A 19,359-nucleotide genomic window follows, 5' to 3' on the forward strand; every position below is an offset into this window, starting at 1 on the left:
AGATATGGAGGTGGGGGTCAGTCTAAATCTCTTAACCCTTCCCCCCAACAGACATACAATGGGACCAAAAATACAAAATCCTGAGGCTTTTTACTGCATAACATTTTTTTCATAACCTGAAAATTAGCAGGAAAAAAGAAAATATATTTGGATCTGTAAATGAGGACTGGGGGGGCATGATTCTAACTTTTTAAAAAATCTTTTTTTATCGGATAGTTTATACATTTACATTCATTTTAAATGTTATCCCCCTTTCCCAGTTCCTCCCTCTCTCATCCCCCTGCTTCTGTGAAGATGCTCCCCCTCCCACCCATCCACTCCCACCTTAACACCCTGGCATTCCCCTACACTGGGGAAATGAACCTTCACAGGTCCAAGGGCTTCTCCTCCTAATGATGCCAGACAAGGCCATTCTCTGCTACATATGTGGCTGGAGCCATGGGTCCCCTCATGTATACTCTTTGGTTTAGGCCCTGGGAGCTCTGAGGGGTCTGGTTGGTTAATACTGTAAGAAAACTATGCAGTTGTAACACCAGACAACACTCCTAACCCCACAAAAAGAAGCACTAAACCTTCAGAGAGCAATGAAGTCACCAACCTGTCTTGCACTTTATCTACAGCCTAACCTTGAGGGTCACCTGAGTCCTCCAGGCTTCAGTTCCTTCCCTGGATTCCTCCCACATTACCCATGGCAACAATATTCCTTCTTTCTACAATGTTCCACCACAATGGAGGTTGATATAAACCCATGCCTAACAACATTTCCTGTGATCCAAAATGCAATCCCAATTACAATTCTGCTTAAAGTAATTATTCATTCCTTTATAACCTTTCCCCTTTGTTTAAATCTAAACCAGTACTTGCAATTGATTAAGGCCTCTCCATTTTATAGCTTTCTACATGACACATTTATCACATTTTCTTTGTAATTTGTTCCCACTAAAATGTACTCAAGCTAAGCCAGATACTTTTTGGACATGATTTTTAAGTAGTAGCTATGTGCAAATTACATTAGTACCTCCAAATTCAATTGTTTTTACCTTAATGCACAGCGTCAAACAGAGAAATATCCAAATTTGAATTCTTGGGGAATAGAGAAAGTGGTATTAAAAATATCAACACTGTAGCTGACTTAAAACCGGAGATTTAGAGAAAGTTCGACTCATGAACTCATTTTCATCTAAAAACTGGTCTTGAGTCTTCTAGATTTAGAAAGGAAAAAATAAAAAGCCAGCAATTCCATGCAGGGGTTGAGGGGAGGGGAGAAGGCCAAGGATGTGATGGGGGTGGGGTGGAGGGAAACAGTGTACAGGAGACACTGAGAGAAAAGACAGTAAACCCTCCCTTAAAGCGTTCTTTTCTCCTTACCTGGTCACTGTCAGCTTGGCTCTGTTAATTACACCATGCACATTTATGTTTATTATATATTCACTCCCTTCACACCTGTCTTGGTTCATTTTATGCTCACAATAATCCCAGGACCTACAGGGAACAGCCTTCTTTGTATCTATTTCTTCTGAGAGGGAAGATACTCTGTGGGAATGACTGGTTACTCCTGTTGCCTGGGCAGGAGGGGAATCCACAGCCTGCCATCCCCCTGTGCAGTCTGCTCGGCACAGATCTCATAATTGCTAATCCTTGGCCGGGCTGTTTGTTACCAGTGTAGACAAAGGACCAGAGGGCACTTGCCAGCATTTTCAGATTCCTGTTGTCCTGGAAGAGGAACTGGCTAGTGATGGGGACAGAGGCAGTCTGTGAAGAAAGAGGTGCTCTGAGGAAGAAGTGAGCTTGGAAGGTTAAGCTCAATGGCTCAGTGTCAGGAGAGTTGTTACCCTTTTAGACATCAGCACTTGCTCTGGCATTTGTCTGCTGTATATCCGTCATATGTCATCCCAGGTGAGAGTTTCTTTCCTGGATAAATCTGGGTAAGTTTCTCCGTGCCTTGCTCTCCAGCCATACAGCTGCCCCATAAAGCATCTCTGAGGACCTCCCTAGTATCAAAGGCTCCTCTGAGAAATACAACCTCAAGAACATGCCCCTCAGGAAGACCCTGACTGCACCTGGAGGCCTAGATCCCGGGTCCATTCCCGGCTCACTGACTACCCCAGAATTTTGCTCATATTGCCTTGGCCTCCGTGTCTGTCACAGTTGGAGGACCAATGGGCCCATTCATAAGCTCACAGGCAGTGCAACGGCATTTTCTGCACACATGAAGGTGGTTGCTAAACTGACAGTTATACTGCATTGTATCCCACTGGTCCCTAGAACTGCCCTCCTTTTAAGACCTTGTCTTGGGGACATCTTTCAGAGTCACATCAGAGCCTCGGGACCATCTGGTACAGAACTTGGTTGACTGACCTCATCTTGGGGACCTTGCCAAGGGGGTTGCTCCCCAGGGACAACTGCCTGCCTGTCATTCCAGCTCTGCCTGAGGCTCCCCATTGAGGTGACAGGTCATCTGTCTGCTCTGCCTCATCAAGAGGCCATCAACAACCTGAGGAACTTGTGGCCACAGCTCTGAGATATGAGATTGTCTATTCAGTGAGTCAGCCCTGGAGCCTGCTAAGCAGTTGCCACCCACAAGTGTGCCTAATGGACATGCTGGAAACGGGCAGCTTAAAGCTACAGTTGCTTCCCCTTATCGGGTCCCAGGGCCTAGACCTCTTCCTCCAGACACTGAGCCCTTTGTACCCTCCCCAGATTCACTAACTGCTTATTAGGTTAAAGCTTCAAGCACAGGGGTTCAGCCAGTCCTGGTTTAGAGATCTGTAGTGTTAATGGAACCTGGGATGCTGAACTGTCTCAAGAAAAGGGGGTTGAAGTGAGGAGTCTTGAGTTGGGGCATGGATAGGGAGGAGAATGCTAGGCAGTGTTTAACCGTGTTACACACCAAGCCTTCAGACACAGACATGCTACTGAGCCCTTCATAGCCCCCAGACTGTCTGAGATCACAGACAAACAGGGTCAGAGAGGCAGCTACCTTGAAGCCCCTGCATTTTCATGATGTGTCTTGAGAAGATCTCTAAGCCTGCCCTGAGAGTTACACTGAAAGCAGTGCCACCAGGCAGCTGTATGGAGCCCCAGCCCAGGGAAGTTTCTTCATGTCAAATGTCTACCATGCTCTGTGGGGCTGGCACTGATTAGCACTAGGCCCTGAGCTGCTGGTGTGTCTGCCTGCAGTGTTTATTCCATCTAAACCTCCAGGCGTTGTGTGACATGCTCACCCAAACACAAGCAGTAAGTAGGACAAAGCTGGGGCAGGCCTGAGGTATGGCCTCAGTCTGTCCTGGGTGCCTTACACACACAGGGTTTGCTAAACAAAGTCTGGACATGAGCTCTACTCAGTGGTGTGGATTCCTTATCTCACACTCTGTATGGCGCTTTCCTTCTTAGTTACTGAGACTCAGATTATAAATGAGCAGAGTTGTCAAACTGCTCTCCAACCCCATGATGCCTTCCCACCAGCCTGACCCGAGAGTTTGGGATTCTCCCTCAAATTCTAGATTCTTCTAAGTCAAAGTCTTAGAAGGAGGAAAAACTCTGAGAATGCCATGGGATCACGGGAAAATATAGTCTGTTAGGTTTAGGCAATAACATTCCTGAAAACTCTCTGCAAGTCTCCCAAATCCTAGAACTTGTTGACCCACTTTTGAGAATCTTTTTCAGAGAGCCAGCAACTATGAGATCTGAAGTCACATAGTTTTTAAAAGCAACAACACCAAATGAAAGAGTCAGAATTTTACTTATATTCTCCCCCTACTGAGGAATGGACTCAGGGTAACCAGTTTCTTCCTGGGGTCTCCATTTCCTGATAGCATTCCAAGGCCCCCAGTACCCTCTACTTTCTGATCCTTCATCAGAGCTGTCCTTGGGTTGTAGCTCCCTGGAAAATATCATAACACACTGATTAGGTGACATGCTGCAAGTGGTTTGTTATTAATATTCGATGTGCCAAGGGTAATGCCTTTTATGTAACATCCCTCAGTCATAATGAGAAGGGAAGAGGCAAAGAAGTAGCAACCAAAGGTAGACACGGCACAATACCAATTACTGGTGATTCTAGCTAAGTGTGGGCAATCAGTCAGTCACAGGACAGAACAGTGACAAGATGGAACAGAGGAGGTGCCATTTGTGCTGAATCTTGAAGAATGAGGAGGAAAAGAATTGTCAGACAGGACTCAGTCCAGACTAAAGGTGTTTGCCAAAGACGAAGATTCAAGTGGATACAGCCCCCCCCCACCCTAAGTACTCTTAAGGGACATCTGGAAGTGAGCTAACTTTGCCAGGGTTCCCAACCTACAATGAACCCAGGCAGATTTCTAATACCTAGGGAGGATGGGTTCTAAAGTAGCTGTTTCTAAGAACTGCTTGGGGCAGGAGATATTATCTTTCCATCAGTAATTCATTTAAAACCCCAATATCCTAGGATCAAGAAACTCTGAGTCAGAAGGAGCAGACAGAGGGATTATTTGATTCTCTAGAGTCTAACTTCTTGATTTCTTTGTATAAATTGGATATTAACCCTCTATCAGATGAAGGATTGGTAAATATCTTTTCCCACTCTGTTGATTGCCGTTTTGTCCTCTTGACATTGCCTTACAGAAGCTTTGCGATTTCATGAGGTCCCATTTGTCAATTCTTGACCTTACAGCATAAGCCATTTGGTGTTCTGTTCAGAAAAATTTCTCCTGTGCCTATGTGTTCTAAGCTCTTCACTACTTTCTGTTCTATTACTTTCAGTGTTCCCTGGTTTTATGTGGAGATCTTTGATCCACTTGGACTTGAGCTTTGTACAAGGAGATAAGGATCAATTTGCATTCTTCTGCATGCTGACTGCCAGTTGAACTAACACCATTTGTTGAAGATGCTGTCCTTTTTCCGTTGAATGTTTTTAGCTCCTTTATCAAAGATCAAGTGACCATAGGTATGTGGGTTCATTTCTGGGTCTTCAATTCTATTTCATTGATCTACCTGCCGGTCTCTGTATCAATACCATGAGGTTTTTTTTTTTTTTTTTATCACAATTGATATCTAGAGAATCAAATAATCCTATTGAAAAATGGGGTAGAGAGCTAAACAATGAATTCTCAACTCAGAAATATCAAATGGTTGAGAAGTACCTAAAAAAAATGCTCAGCATCCCTAGTCATCAGGGAAATGCAGATCAAAACAACCCTGAGATTCCACCTCACATCAGTCAGAATGGCTAAGATAAAAATCTCAGGTGACAGCAGATGCTGGCAAGGATTCAGAAAAAAAGAAACACTCCTCCACTGTTCGTGGGGTTGTAAGCTGGTACAACCACTCTGGAAATCAGTCTGGTGGATCCTCAGAAAATTGGACATAGTACTACCTGTGGACCCATGTATACCACCCCTGGGCATATACCCAAAAGACGCTCCAACATATAACAAGGACAAATGCTCATAGCAGCCTTATTTATAATAGCCAGAAGCTGGAAAGGACCCAGATGTCCTTCAATGGAGGAATGGATACAGAAATTATGGTAAATTTACACAATGGAGTACTACTCAGCTATTAGAAACAATGACTTCATGAAATTCCTAGGCAAAGAGATGGAACTTGAAGCTATCATCCTGAGTGAGGTAACCCAGTCACAAAAGAACACTCATAGTATGTACTCACTTATAAGTGGATACTAGCCCAAAAAGCTCAGAATACCCAAGAAACAATTCACAGAATTTATGAAGCTCAAAAAGAAGGAAGGCCAGAAGATGGATGCCTCAGTCCTTCTTAGAAGGGAGAACAAAACACTCATGGGAGGAAATACAGGGGAAGATAGAGGAGCAGGGATTGGAGAAAAGATCATCCAGACACTGCCTCACCTGGGGATCCACCCCATATGCAGCCACTAAACCCAAGAACTATTGCTGATGCCAAGTACTGCTTACTGGGCAGAAACCTGATATGGATGCCTCCTCAGAGGCTCTGCCAGAGACATACTGATACAGATGAAGATGCTTGCAGCTAACCATTGAACTGAACACAGGGACCCCAATGAAGGAACTAGAAAAAGGACTGAAGAAGAGCTGAAAGTGTCTGCAGCCCCATGGGAAGAACAAAATGATCAACTAACCAAACCCACCACAGCTCCCAGAGACTAAAATACCAACCAATGAGTTTGCCTGGATAAACCCATGGCCCCAAGTGCATATGCAGCAGAGGATAGCATTCTCTGGCATCAGTGGGAGGAGAGGTCTTTGGTCTAGTGAAGACTCGTTTTCCCAGCATAGGGGAATGCCAAGGCACTGAGTGAGAGAGGGTGCTGGAAGCAATGAGAAGGGGAGGGGAGATGGAATTGGGGGGGGGAGGGATAACATCTGAGATGTAAGTACAGAAAATAGCCAATAAAAAATTTAAAGAGAGAGAGAGAGAGAGAGAGAGAGAGAGAGAGAGAGAGAGAGAGAAAGGGGGGAGGATGGAGGGCACTGAGAAACCAAAGCCTTCTATACACTTGTGAACTCACAGAGGCTGTAGCAGCATAGACAGGGCCTCACAGGTATAGGTTCCTAGAACTGAAAGGAGACATGGTCACACTCCTATCCCCAAACCAGAACCTATCTCTCATTAATAGCCACTTCCAAATGAAAACTTAGTTTTATCCCAGAAAGTCTTCCAGAGGAAACCAATTGTTTTTAAGGGTGGTCCCCATGTCTAGCGGTAGATAGCCAACACACACATATACACACTCATACACACACCAACACACACACACACACACACACACACACACACACACACACACACACAAACTCAACAGCATCTTTGGAAGTTCATGGTCTTTTAACGTTAAAGATAAAGCACTGTCTTTTAAACCTTACAGGTCCGTAGAGTATATCATGGCTTCTGGTTTGGGGCTTTTACAGAGTTCCCATGTATGCAAATGTGTGTTGTTGAGTCTGTATGTGTTTTTTATGCTTTTTCTTTAGCCATTTTTTAATTTGGTTGTCTTTTGTCATATTCTGATTTGCCTTTGACTTATTTTATGTCATTTTTACTTCTAATCTCTAGGTGACTGTTTGGTTTCTAACAAGACACAGAAATAATGTGGCTCCAAATGAAGGAGAGGTAGAAAGGAGCTAGGAGAAATAGAGCAAACAAGAATATATTTTATCATAAAAACTATTTTCAATGGAAGGAAGAAAGGGAGAAAGGGAAGAAGGAGACAGAAACTGAGTCCTTGTTCTGTTGTCCTGCTGTGCTCTGTTGAGCCCTGCCCAGGCTTCTGAGGCCTGTCAGTTCTGTCTGTCCTATAAACTCTGCCAAATTCCTCCCTGGCCTGCCCAGTCTTGGCAGGCTCTGCCCAGTTCTTATGATTTTTGCACAGTCCTGCTCAGCACAGCAAAGCCATGTCGTGTTCTGGCCAGTCCTGCCTACTCCTGCCTAACTCTGCCCACCAGCTAAGCCCTGAATGGTCAATTCTTTGCCTGCTCCATCCTTCCTGGCTGGTTCAGCCTCATCCAGCAGGCCCTTCCTTTCTACTGCTACCTGCCCTAATGCTGCCGTGTGTTGTTAGTCCTGTCCTGCCTGACTTTATATATGTGGCCTCTATATAATCTCTCAGGACAAAGTCACCATATAGTCTTTAGTGTAGGGTCACATGTGGTTTTCTTAAGACACAGTTAGTATGCAATATTCTCAGGCCTTGGTTATAATCTCTTAAAACAGGGTCACCTTACAACTTCTTGGGAAGTCATTGCTATACTAAATCATGTCTATATTAACTATCTCTTAGTATATTGTCACTGTGGAAACCTCATGGGACATTGTTACTATACAGTCTCTTAAGACACGGTCACCATATGATCTCTTAGAATATAGTCTCCATAGGTTATGTTAAGACACTGTCACCTGATCTCTTAGGACATGATCACTGAAATCACTTTTAATGAAAGTCCTCAGAAGAAGAATCTACCTGAGCTTAGAAGTAGATATCACACCTCACACCTTCAGCCAGCAGGATCATTTCTACACGTGGCTTTTTGTTTGCTATGTCCATGTTTGATACATGAACTTACAATGTAGAGTAGGCTGGTCTTGAACTCATGAAGATCTGCCTGCTTCTGCCTCCTAAGTTCTGGAAATTAAAGGCATTTCCCAGCACACTGGCTATTTTAGGGGCTTACAAGAAGTGCAGGAGGCAAATGAATGACCCACCCCTACAGGTGAATAGATCATTGAATGTGCATTTGGATAATAATCTTTTCCTGCCTCACACACAGGAACTTTTTTTTTTTTTTTTTTGTTTCCTTCTTATATGGTTAGCTTATTTTTCTTTGTAAACTACCCTGCATGGGGAACATTAATCCAGCCTACACTTCGCAATGTTGTATGGGTCCGGGACCCCCTATAAGTTCTCATGCATCCTTACTAGACAGTTTCAAAGCTTTCCAAGACCTGTGATGTTCTCTCCACAACCAGCTGGAAGCCTGTCATCCAGCCAGGCCATGAGCTTGGCTCAGCAGGGAGCAATGTCACCCAGAAGGGAGAACACCCTTTACGTTCTTAGAACCTGACTGCTCTCACGTTGGGGACTTTAAGGCATCAGACTGGGGAAAAAAAATCTGCCAAAGACGATGACTGCTAGCTTTGGTGTTCTTAGACATAAAGCTCATTGCACGCTGAACATCATAAAGTGGGGAAAGGAAGAGCCAAGTAGACACGGGAGAAAAGAAAAGACACACAAGTGCACATCAGGGTACTCACAATGGCCATGGACATGTTAGTGTAGTCTCCACAATCACTAAACAGGAGCAGAATCCAGAGGGATCCCAATACAAGGCGAGTTTGAGAATTCTGAGATTTTTATCTCTAAAGACCTTATACTGCAGCTGGAGGAAGAAGTCAAGGAGATATTTTAACGACTACTCATAGTTCAAGGGTCTCTGTGCTGGTGCTAAGGTGGCCATGGGAGACCACACTGGCATCTTTAATCAAAGGGTATTAAGACACTCCCACTCCCTCTTGTGTGAATAGTAGAAGGGAATACGGAAACCGCACGGTGCTGGGTATCCAAGTGAACTTGGATTCTGCCAGGAGTCCAAGGTGAACAGGTAACAGAGATGACAGAGAGGAAGCAATGAAGGGAAGCGTGCCCCTGAGCAGTAATGGAGGATTTTATGCATCAGTCGTACTTTCTCAGCTCTACACATGGACGTGCTGAGATGACCAAGGGACTGAGAATGGGCAGCTTTATCTGCTGCCCTCTGTAGGACCCAGACATTGTGGGGCTGCAGGTCCTTCCTCTGGTTCTGTTCCCCTCTCTGAGTGTGAGCACTCACTGTGGAGGTCTAAAGTACAAAGGTCCTTTCTCACATGCAACACGTTCTCCACACCATCCTTGCCCCTTCAAAAACTGTTACATATGTTGTACTTTTTCAGCCATTTAAGTTATTTACAGGAGTAAACTCCACATTGTGGCCCTTTAAAACACTCTTCTCTACTTCACCCGTTCCACCCCTTGCCCTGTGAGACACAGCAGCTAATGGATGCTTGGTACAGTTTTGATCAATGACCAACTGAAGAGGAGAAGGCAGGGGTAAGAATCAACCTCAGACTGTGACCTGAGAAGATTAACAGTAGGTGGGGGAATCACAGAAGCCTAGACATGCAACTGGTTTTGGAGAAATAGCAGCTGTCATTCATTAGGGCCACCATGCCATTGCACATGTCACTGCACATGTCACGTCTCCCACTACAGCTCCTCTCCCATTTCTCCTCGCAGACTACTTTCCTCTTGCCTTTTGAGACTCCGCGTACACATCACTTCTCTAGGTAAGACTTCCCTGGATCCACATTGGAGACTAAGTGGCTGTGGTGTTACTGCACACGATTATTGATTGCTGCGTCCATCAGTACTGAATGGAGCCAAATGTCAATTAACAGCATAGGTTCAGTTAGAGACAAACTAAAATTGGTAAGGCATCCACCACTGGAGTGGAGTGTATTGTAAAACTGGTCTAACCTTGAATAACAGCCTGAGAAAAAAGAAACTGGACTTCTCCAGACCTGGTCTTCAAAGTATGTGATGCAAATGTCTGACAGAGACACCCCTGAGGATTTTTAGGGTGACCATAAATTCAAAACTATTTTCATAATAATAAGAAATCATTGTATATTCTCTTCACTAAGTTGATTTTTTCATCAACTGTGGTGAAAACTGCTGGCACCTTAGTATGAATCTACTATAACAGTGACATGGGTGGACCTTGTGATATTTACCCCATTCAGCTATGGTAAGGGAGAATGTCTGTTTCCAGAAGTTTCTTTGGTGAAGCAGTAAAAGGGACTAATGGTGTTTAATCTTGAGAAGCAGCCATCCAAACTCCATGCAAGGAAGTGGAAAGTAAAACTCACGTCATTTCTGCCACACACCCAAGTACTAGAGCTGACTCAAGAAAAGGCTCTTGGAAGACGGACTTGCAAAGGCTGTACCAGCTATACTGGCCAGAGAGTGTTCTACCTGAAACAATGACTAACAAACTATGGTATTCAGATTCATTTGGCAGACGCTTTGTCAAAACCAAGCAGGGACTGTCACAGGTCGGGAAGCACCTGACAATACTCATAGCTAATGATATGATTTGAGCTTTCAAGCCCAAATGAGAATTTTGTAAAACATATTTTATCAGTCAGGGTACTGATGACAGACTCCTTTGGATATCTGACAAGTCCCACCTGTCTTTCTTCTCTTACCCTACATTGTTTAGGCAGGTAAGTAAGCCAGGCAAGTCCAAGTGCTCTCTCCCTGGTGCCAGCACCGAAGTTTAATCTACACAAAGCTTGGCCATGTACTCTCTAGCCCTTATCCATGATAAAACCTAAAGATAGCCTCCCTGTATTTCATTCAAGGAATTTCAGACCTATTCTTTGCCTTACTATATGAGTAAGGTATGATCAGTTTTGACACCCATGCCGACCTGAGTGAGGGGCTGGTCCTGCCTTCTGAGAGCAACCACAAGACAGCAGGCACCATAGGCAGGATGCTCAATGCAGTGAGCACAAGTTAGGAGTCTTTTTTCTCTGGATTTGGCTTGTCAACATCTCTGTGACCTTCTGGTACTGCACTTGAAGCTACTGCTTACTGACCGTGTGTCTTCAGGCTAGGTTAGTGCCTGTGGACAAACTTAGCCTTGGAGATCTGATGATCTGTGCTAAATTTTTCAGAAACCACAATGTAGATTTAAATGGCCTAGATAATAGTCCTGTAGAAATACGGGTCTCTAAAACAGTATTTCTACATTTGGCGGTATGTCATGGTCTAGATCTACCCAAGTCTCACAGCTGAACTATGTGTCATTGTTCTGACATAGTCTAAGGCTTATAAGACTCCAGGCTCATTGAGTGACTCCTTCCCTCTGACTCTAGTTTGTGTGCATCAACAGCAGTTGACTGTTGTATAGAACTCCAAGGGGAAAGCCGGTACCATATGTAATGAGTGGGCCAATGGGAGTTTTCCTCATCTAAGGACGTGTGATGTGCTAAGACTCAAGGTCCAAGGGCAGGTGGCTTAGTGGGACTTACAAAGGCAATGGTATTGCTGCTGCTTACTTCTGCTACAAATATAGATCCAGATGCCAGCATAACATTTGGGGGAACCCCAATGCTCTAGGGGATAAACCCTAATGAAAATGAGATCAAAGTATTTCACCCTATTTCCCCAAGAGAGCCAGAAGAGACTGAGAAGGGTGTTCACCAGAAACTCTGGGGACATCATATAAGAAATCCAAGTGGTCATGCCAGCTTCCCAGAATCAGAGGTCTCTAGGATTTCATTATGGGTGACAATATAGAGGTGAAAGGTGAAATACCCAACTCTTATGACATGGACAGGGATTCCCTGGACAGGGAAGCCCAATCATGAGAGGAGAAAATTCTCCTCTGAGGGATTTCTCATAACCACTCACCATCTACTCAAATGGAAGACACAGACATGGAAATAGAGGTGTGTGATTTGAACTGATTGAAAATGTACTAAAAGAATTTATTCAACAGGAAGATGATGTAGGAGCCAAGTGACTCTTGCACTTCTGTATCACTAGCTCAGAATTACCTTTAGCACCTATCGAGAGGAACCAATTGGTAGGCATATCTCGTGTTCCCCAGATTAATAATTTGTTAAGAACCCCATTTAATTTATTAAGATGGGCCCATTAAGCATGCCCTCTGTGGCATTCTCAAGCTCATTTCATTCCATCTAGTCAGTGTTGATGACATGGAAACAGCCCATCCCACCATGGCAACAAAAATGCTCATGCCTCCCCTAGCTGCAAAACCTTGGAGGAAGGATGACAGCTACTCAGGAAAGTGGACACAGTGTAGTGGGTTTATTGATATTATGCTGAACACACCATAGACCCTTACCAGCCCCAAGCAGGGCCTTTGATAATAATATAGGGCAATTATTTTTAAGAAGTTATTCTTTACATGAGGAATGAAATGAAGCTCAAGCATTCACCTACCAGTGAAATAATCCAGGGAATAAGTTATAAGGGGGCAAAGGTCCTCATAAGAGGCCACCCAGCAGTCACCCTTCCAAAAACAGGATTCATGTAAAAAAAACGTGTTACTGGATATTTTGTTGGTGGTGGCTTTTTGAGACAGGCTTTTGCATTGTCCAGGATATACTTGAACTCACTGTGAAGCGGAGGCTGGCCTTGAACTCTTGAACTACCTAACTCTACCTCCCAAATTCTGAGACTACAGGCATGGGCTACCATACATGGATAAAAGACTTGATACTGGAAACTCTAAAATATGAATTAATTTTACAAATCATTTAATCTTGTGACCAACACTTGAAGAGTAGCAATTTTTATTTCAGTGGACTATGGGGAAGCTAGGGAATCCCAGGACCAGATCACATGAGGTATACACAATGTAGCTCCAGGTTACATGAAGTCCAGGCTCACCATAGCAAAGCCCTGCCATCCAATACTCTGCTGTTAGAGATGGCAACCACAATAACCCTATGGAGGACTTCCAGAGACAATAGCTACCAACTAGGGACAATTTACTTTTTTTATCTTTCTGTTGGGTCATCAGTCTCCCTTTGTTATTATTGTATTTTTATTTTAATAGTATTCATATGATATATCTTAATCATATTCTCTATTTTCCTCCAACTTCTCCAGAGCCCCTCTACTTCTCTACCCACCCAATTTTATGTTCTTTGTCTTGAAAAAACAAAAGAAGAAATCAAGGAAAAAAGAAAGAGAGAAAGAGAGAAAAAAGAAAGGGAATGGAAAAGGGAAGAAAAGGAAAACCAAAACAAACAAAAGAGCCAATGAAACAAAAGCCATGGAAATCATGAAATCCAATTTATGTTGACCAACTATTGCTGTGAACTGGGCACAAAGGAATTGGTTATTCCCATAGTGTTTGTACTGCCCTGGGGTGTTATTAACCTTGACATGCATCAATGTTAAATGAATTTTTATTTAGAGGTAGGACTTTGTGTCAACTTTGCTTTCTCAGCACTGAGATTAGTACTGTTCTTCTGTGTCCCATTATGGTTACTGTGAGTTCATATCTATATCAGTCCTGTTGTGTCTGGAAGATGCTATTTCCTTGGAGTCCTCCATGCTTTCTGGTTCTTCCAATTTTTTTATTTCCCCTTTCTCTTAAATCCCTGAGCCTTGAAGAGAGACATTTGGTAAAGCCATCTTGTGTAGGTTGAGTAGTCTAAAGTCTCTCACTTTCTGTACGTTGTGTCGTTGTGAGTCTCTGTGTTGACTTCCATCTATTTCAAGCAGCAGCTTCTCTGATGAGGGCTCACCAGTGTCATTAGGAGTGTCTTAGTTACTGTTCAATTGCTGTGACAAAATACTATGGCTACAGTATTTAATTTAGAACTCACAGTTCTAGAAGGTTAGAATCTATGGCCATCATGACAGGGAATATGGCAGCAGACAGGCAATAATGATTCTGAAGTCGTATCTGAGAGGACACAACTCAATCCACAAGCATGAGGCAGAGAGCAGGCTAATTGGGGATAATGTGGGTTTTTTAAAACCTCAAAGCCTACCTCCAGTGACACACCTCAATAAAACCACACCTCTTAATTCTTCCAAAACAGTTCTAAGTGAGGACAAACTATTCAAACATATGAACCTATAAGCACCATTCTCATCTAAACCACCATAAAAAACGTTTTATTGCTATCTTCCTTTTAGCATAATAATGATAGTAGATTTTCCCAAAGGACTAATCTCACCTTTTTGACATGTTACCTGTGTCAGATAAGGCTTCCATCTTAAAAAAAAAATTAAGGAATTGGTTACTCCCATAACATTTGTGCCACAATTGCACCCAGATAACTTGTAGGCAAGTTGCTTTTTTAGGTCACAGAGTTTTTAGCTGGGAGATCTTGATGACTCCTTTTCTTCTCTAAAAGCATGGAAAGTGTTTTTTAGCACCATGAACCCTAGTTAGTAGTAGTTGAGCTTAATTTTTCCATGTTCAGTGACATAAGTAAGTTGTATCTTTAGTAACAGGGTGTTAACATCACATTGTAAGAAGTAAACTTTGGTGATAATCCATGACCTCTTTGGCCAGTAAAACAAGATGTAATCCATTCTTGACAATAGTTGTTTTACTTGATGGCATAAGTATCTAGACGGGGTGTTATCTCCCTCATTATAGTAACTGATCTCCTTAAAACTGGAGCCTTCATGGTCTTTATATTAATTCAACTTATAGTTATACTGAGAAACCTAGAAAAGCTAACAAATGTACCCCTGTGTATTTAGAAAATTTTGCATAAATAAGACAGAGAAAATAACAATGTTTTATCTTATCTATCAGAACTATTATCTTATATAAACTCTCCACGATTATATCATTTACTGCTCCAAAATGTCTCATAGTTGGATAGGTGACCTGACCCGATGAGTAATAAATTAAAATCAAGTTGGTCTTTGCCATCCCAGTTCATTTCTCAAACTAAGATCCTACAGGCTTTTTCCATATATACACACATGCATGTACTCCCTTCTACTTGGTTAAAATAGCTACAGTATGATATACTTTGAAACAAAATCAAAAAGTGTAATTATCCAAAATTTACTGAAGGAGGGGGTGATTGGTCCAATGATATTTCTTGTTAGTGATCCAATTTAGTTATTGTAGAAAGCAAATAGACAGTTTGATTAAATATTATTTGTCACAGCCTTGGTACTATCAATAAACTTCCCATATCTAATACGTTGAACAATATTAACTCTATATAATAGCAATTTCAAAGTATTTTGCTCTCTTACGCATTTGGTTAATATATCATCCTTGGTGCCTATTTTGATGGTCTATTTGAAGCCACAATTTGCCTTCACTTTCAAAGAAGCCCAATACATCTTTACTTGTCTCCCTGTGAGAGTTTTCAGAATTCCTTCCAGCATGCTCAGCCTTTGCAGGCAAGCTCATAATCATATTCAGCTTCTTCCAGAAACATAGGTAAGACATTACACTAATGACATCCTCCAAGGTTATTTAAAGGACATATGCACACAGGATATGTAAGTGTTCATCATAGAACTTTTCCAACTGGGGCTCAGCCATTATTTCTCAAAAGATTTAACAGATACACATTTCTCATATTTCAGCATGTCTGTATTGATATAGACCCAATATTTATTATTTCTATGCTCACTAATCACCCTACTTTGAATGTGATCCCTATTGTTAAAAGGTTATAACATATTTCCAATGGGTTATATCATTCATGTTCACCAGAGATCCCCCTTCTCTGTAGAAGCATTATCAACTTCCTTTTATGACTCCTGAAGCCTTTGTATCACTGTTGATGACAAGAACTTATATGTGACTTCCGGGGCTCAAAGTTCCAGAGATGCTTACTATATGTTATTAGACTCACAATTCATGATATGGGCTTGAATCTTCTGAGATGGATAGGAGCCGAAACCATTCCCTAAACTTAGTGTTTGTTCAGATTTATCAGATCAGCATTCACCCAAATGCCATTATGCCTTAGAGCTTGGAAGGCCTCAATATAAGGCCAACGTGGCTACAGGAGGCCTCCTTATTGAAAGAGAAGGGGTACTTACAGGATAAAAACCCAATTAAGGACCCCTGGTACACTCTATATGCAAGGGAATATGATTTCCCTTGTCCATAATCCTTTGACAGAAGCAGTGGTTTCAGGAAACAACACATTCTTTGTTTTTTGTTTTTTTTTTAAGACAAAAGCCTTGATAAAATTTTATTCAGTACTCAAAATTACAGATTTTGTGACAACATGCAAATAAATTTTTATTACAATAAATTGATACTCTGAATTAAGAGCATATAACAAAATATTTTTTTATTCACAAGCTGAAAGACATATGGTTAGTTTAGGGGTCAATTTTGATTCATAATTTACATTTGTAGCGATGACTGCCACCATCGGGATCGAGGCACTTCGTTATTTCTCAGTTCCATCTGTTAAGATCTGCTCTTAGGCACGTTGCCTGTAATTTCAGTACTCTAGACACTGAAGCAGGGTTATTAGTCTGAAGCCAAGCTGGGCTACAAAGAATCTGTTTCAAATACAGAGAGACACACAGGCATAGAGAGACATACATACATACAGACAGACACACACACACAGATCTAAAGGGTATAATTAATCACTCTGTACTTTCTGATGGAGTGTAGGCGACCTGGCCCCCGTCAAGGTCAGAGTCATATGTACCGATTCTTATCAGAAGTTAACGACTCTGGGTCCTTCCGTCTTAGGTCTCTGCGGCTTCGGCACACCCAGGTCTTCTTAGTCTGCACTCATCCCCTTGGCCCAGCGACCAACTGTGACAATTCGATCTGAGTTCTGATTTTCAGGGCAATCTTTCTTGAAATGTTCCACGGAGCCACAGAGTTTATAGCTGCCACCGTCAGCATAGACTCCTTTGGTATTATCGGGGCAGGATCTGGACAGGTGTCCCATTTCTCCACAGACAAAACATTTTGAAAAAGGAAATTCACCAAGTGCAGGGTCCACGTTAGCTCTGCACTTCGTCATCTCGTGCTCCGTGGACCCGCAGCGGTAACAAATGCCGGTGCCCATGTCCTGACTCTCTAGTACAGCTGGGCAGTCGGCAATTCCATGGCCAGGTTGTCGACAGTGGAAACATACCATTGCATTCTTCTTTGCCGCCTGTCTCTCTAGCCGCCTTTCTTCCCGGTGACTGTCCTTCTTTAAGGCCACTGCAAGTTCTTCCCTTACTTCCCGGCTGTCGGCTGCTATCAGCTGTCCATTGTGAAGCACCTGTGAGCTCTGCTTCAGGTATTCCATGAACCCGTTCACATCTTCATTCGAATACTCTTTTTCTTCTTGTTCTTTTTGCGTTTTGCTTGAGGTGCATCGTTTCTAAGGGACGGCCACTGATTTGACACTGCTTATGACGTGGAGGGTTTGGGGTTGCTCTCTCCGCAGATCCCTTCTTCATATCCTCCCATGATGTTGCAGACAAGGGTCTCTTACTATCTGAAGTACTGACTCTAGCCCACTTAGTCATGGTTGGATCAGAGGTACTTAATTGATCCCATGTGAATCCTCCAGAGCAGCTGAGAGCGACAACACATATTCTTAAACACTAACTTATCACTGGAATCAACTGAATTATCAAGAAAAAAAACACAAGTCCATATATTTCATGTATAGCAGATATGACAGAGCCTACTAAAAGCTGTTTGTCTCCATTTTTTTTTAACCAGATGTACCTAACATCTAAGGTGGGTCCCAAAGCCAGTGAAACTGGCCAAACCACCTATCACTTCAATACCAGAGAATGCTCTGTCTTATCAGCATTTTTAAAGAATATTAGACCATTGTCAGGTTTATAGATACTCAGTAGAATTAATGGTTTTACCCTTGTGGGTAGAAGCCTCAGAAAGATTTCTTTATCTAATCACTTGATTCAAAGAAGCTCACTATAAATTAAGAAAACACAGACCACTCTAAACATTAAAGCTACAAGCAAAGCCTCACCAAACACCCTTATTATCCCAGAGTTCCAGACACTGCTGACAGAAAGCAAAGCACTCATTTGACCTCACAAAGGGCATAATAATGGGATGATCACTATGTTTCCCAAGTGCAGTTAATTAGTGTCACTTAAGTCATTCTTCAAGAAACACTCATAGTATGTACTCATTTATAAGCAGATACTAGCCTAGAAAGCTCAGAATACCCAAGAAACAATTCCCAGAACTTATGAAGCTCAAAGAGAAGGGAGGCCAGAAGTTGGATGCCTTTGTCCTTCTTAGAAGGGAGAACAAAACACTCATGGGAGGAAATAAAGGAACAAATAGAGGAGCAGAGATTGGAGAAAAAATCATCCAGAGACTGCCTCACCTGGAGATCCACCCTATAGGCATCCACTAACACTATTGCTGATACCCAGTAGTGCTTACTAGCAGGAACCTGATAAGTATGCTTCCTCAGAGGTTCTACCAGAGACATAATGATACAGAGGAGGATGCTTGTAACTAACCATCAGACTGAACATGAGGACCCCAATAAAGGAACTAGAGAAAGGACTGAAAGAGCTGAAAGGGTCTGCAACCCCTCGGGAAGAACAAAATGATCAACTAACCAAACCCACCACAGCTCCCAGGGACTAAAACACCAACCAATGGGTTCCTATAGAGAGATCCATGGCCCCAAGTGCATATGCAGCAGGGTATAGCATTTTCTGGCATCACTGGGAGGAGAAGCCTTTGGACCAGCGAAAGCTCATTTTCCCAGTGTAGGGGAGTGCTAAGGTGTTGAGGTGGGAGAGGGTGAATGGGAGAGGGAGCACCTTTATGGAGACAATGGGAGGAGAGGGGGATGGGATTGGAAGAAGGGGATAACATCTAGAAAGTAAAAGCAGAAAATATCCAATAAAAAGAGTTATTCTTCAAGAATCATCTATAAAGTGGTCCCAAAGGCTGGATAATTACAAAGGAAAATAGCAGTTAATAAGTGAACTGAAAATCTGAACAAGGCAACAAGTCTCCACTGAGGAAAGAGGAGTGAGCAGAAGACACAGAGAGAGGGAGAATAAATTAGGCACCAACAACTAGAAGCAGCTCATTGCAATTAGAGAGTAGAATCTCTGATAGCTAATAGAATCAGAACACAGAAACCTCTCAAGGCTTCTAAAATTATGGACATTTAATGGATGTAATCCTTAGCAACTACAGGGGAAAGTTAAAACAACCAGGGGACAGCCAACCAACTCAGCCATCGGGACTGCTGGGAGCCAGAGGAGAAGTAGAATCACAGCCCACGCTGAATTCATCTGGCTGGGGCTATACTGTAGTGATGACTTCCTGGTGGGAGCTGGAGCCACATGAGGGA

General features: G+C 42.7%; 1 pseudogene across 1 annotated transcript; it reads right to left on the bottom strand.

Moving 5' to 3' along the window:
- Positions 1-16,719: 16,719 nt before the first annotated feature.
- Positions 16,720-17,530, bottom strand: LOC308434213 (zinc finger CCHC domain-containing protein 9-like; annotated as a pseudogene). Its single transcript has one exon. The product of its transcript is annotated as a zinc finger CCHC domain-containing protein 9-like (transcript).
- Positions 17,531-19,359: the final 1,829 nt, after the last annotated feature.

The sequence above is a fragment of the Micromys minutus genome (genome assembly GCF_963924665.1).
Source record: "Micromys minutus genome assembly, chromosome: 1".
In the NCBI taxonomy this organism is placed as follows: domain Eukaryota; kingdom Metazoa; phylum Chordata; class Mammalia; order Rodentia; family Muridae; genus Micromys; species Micromys minutus.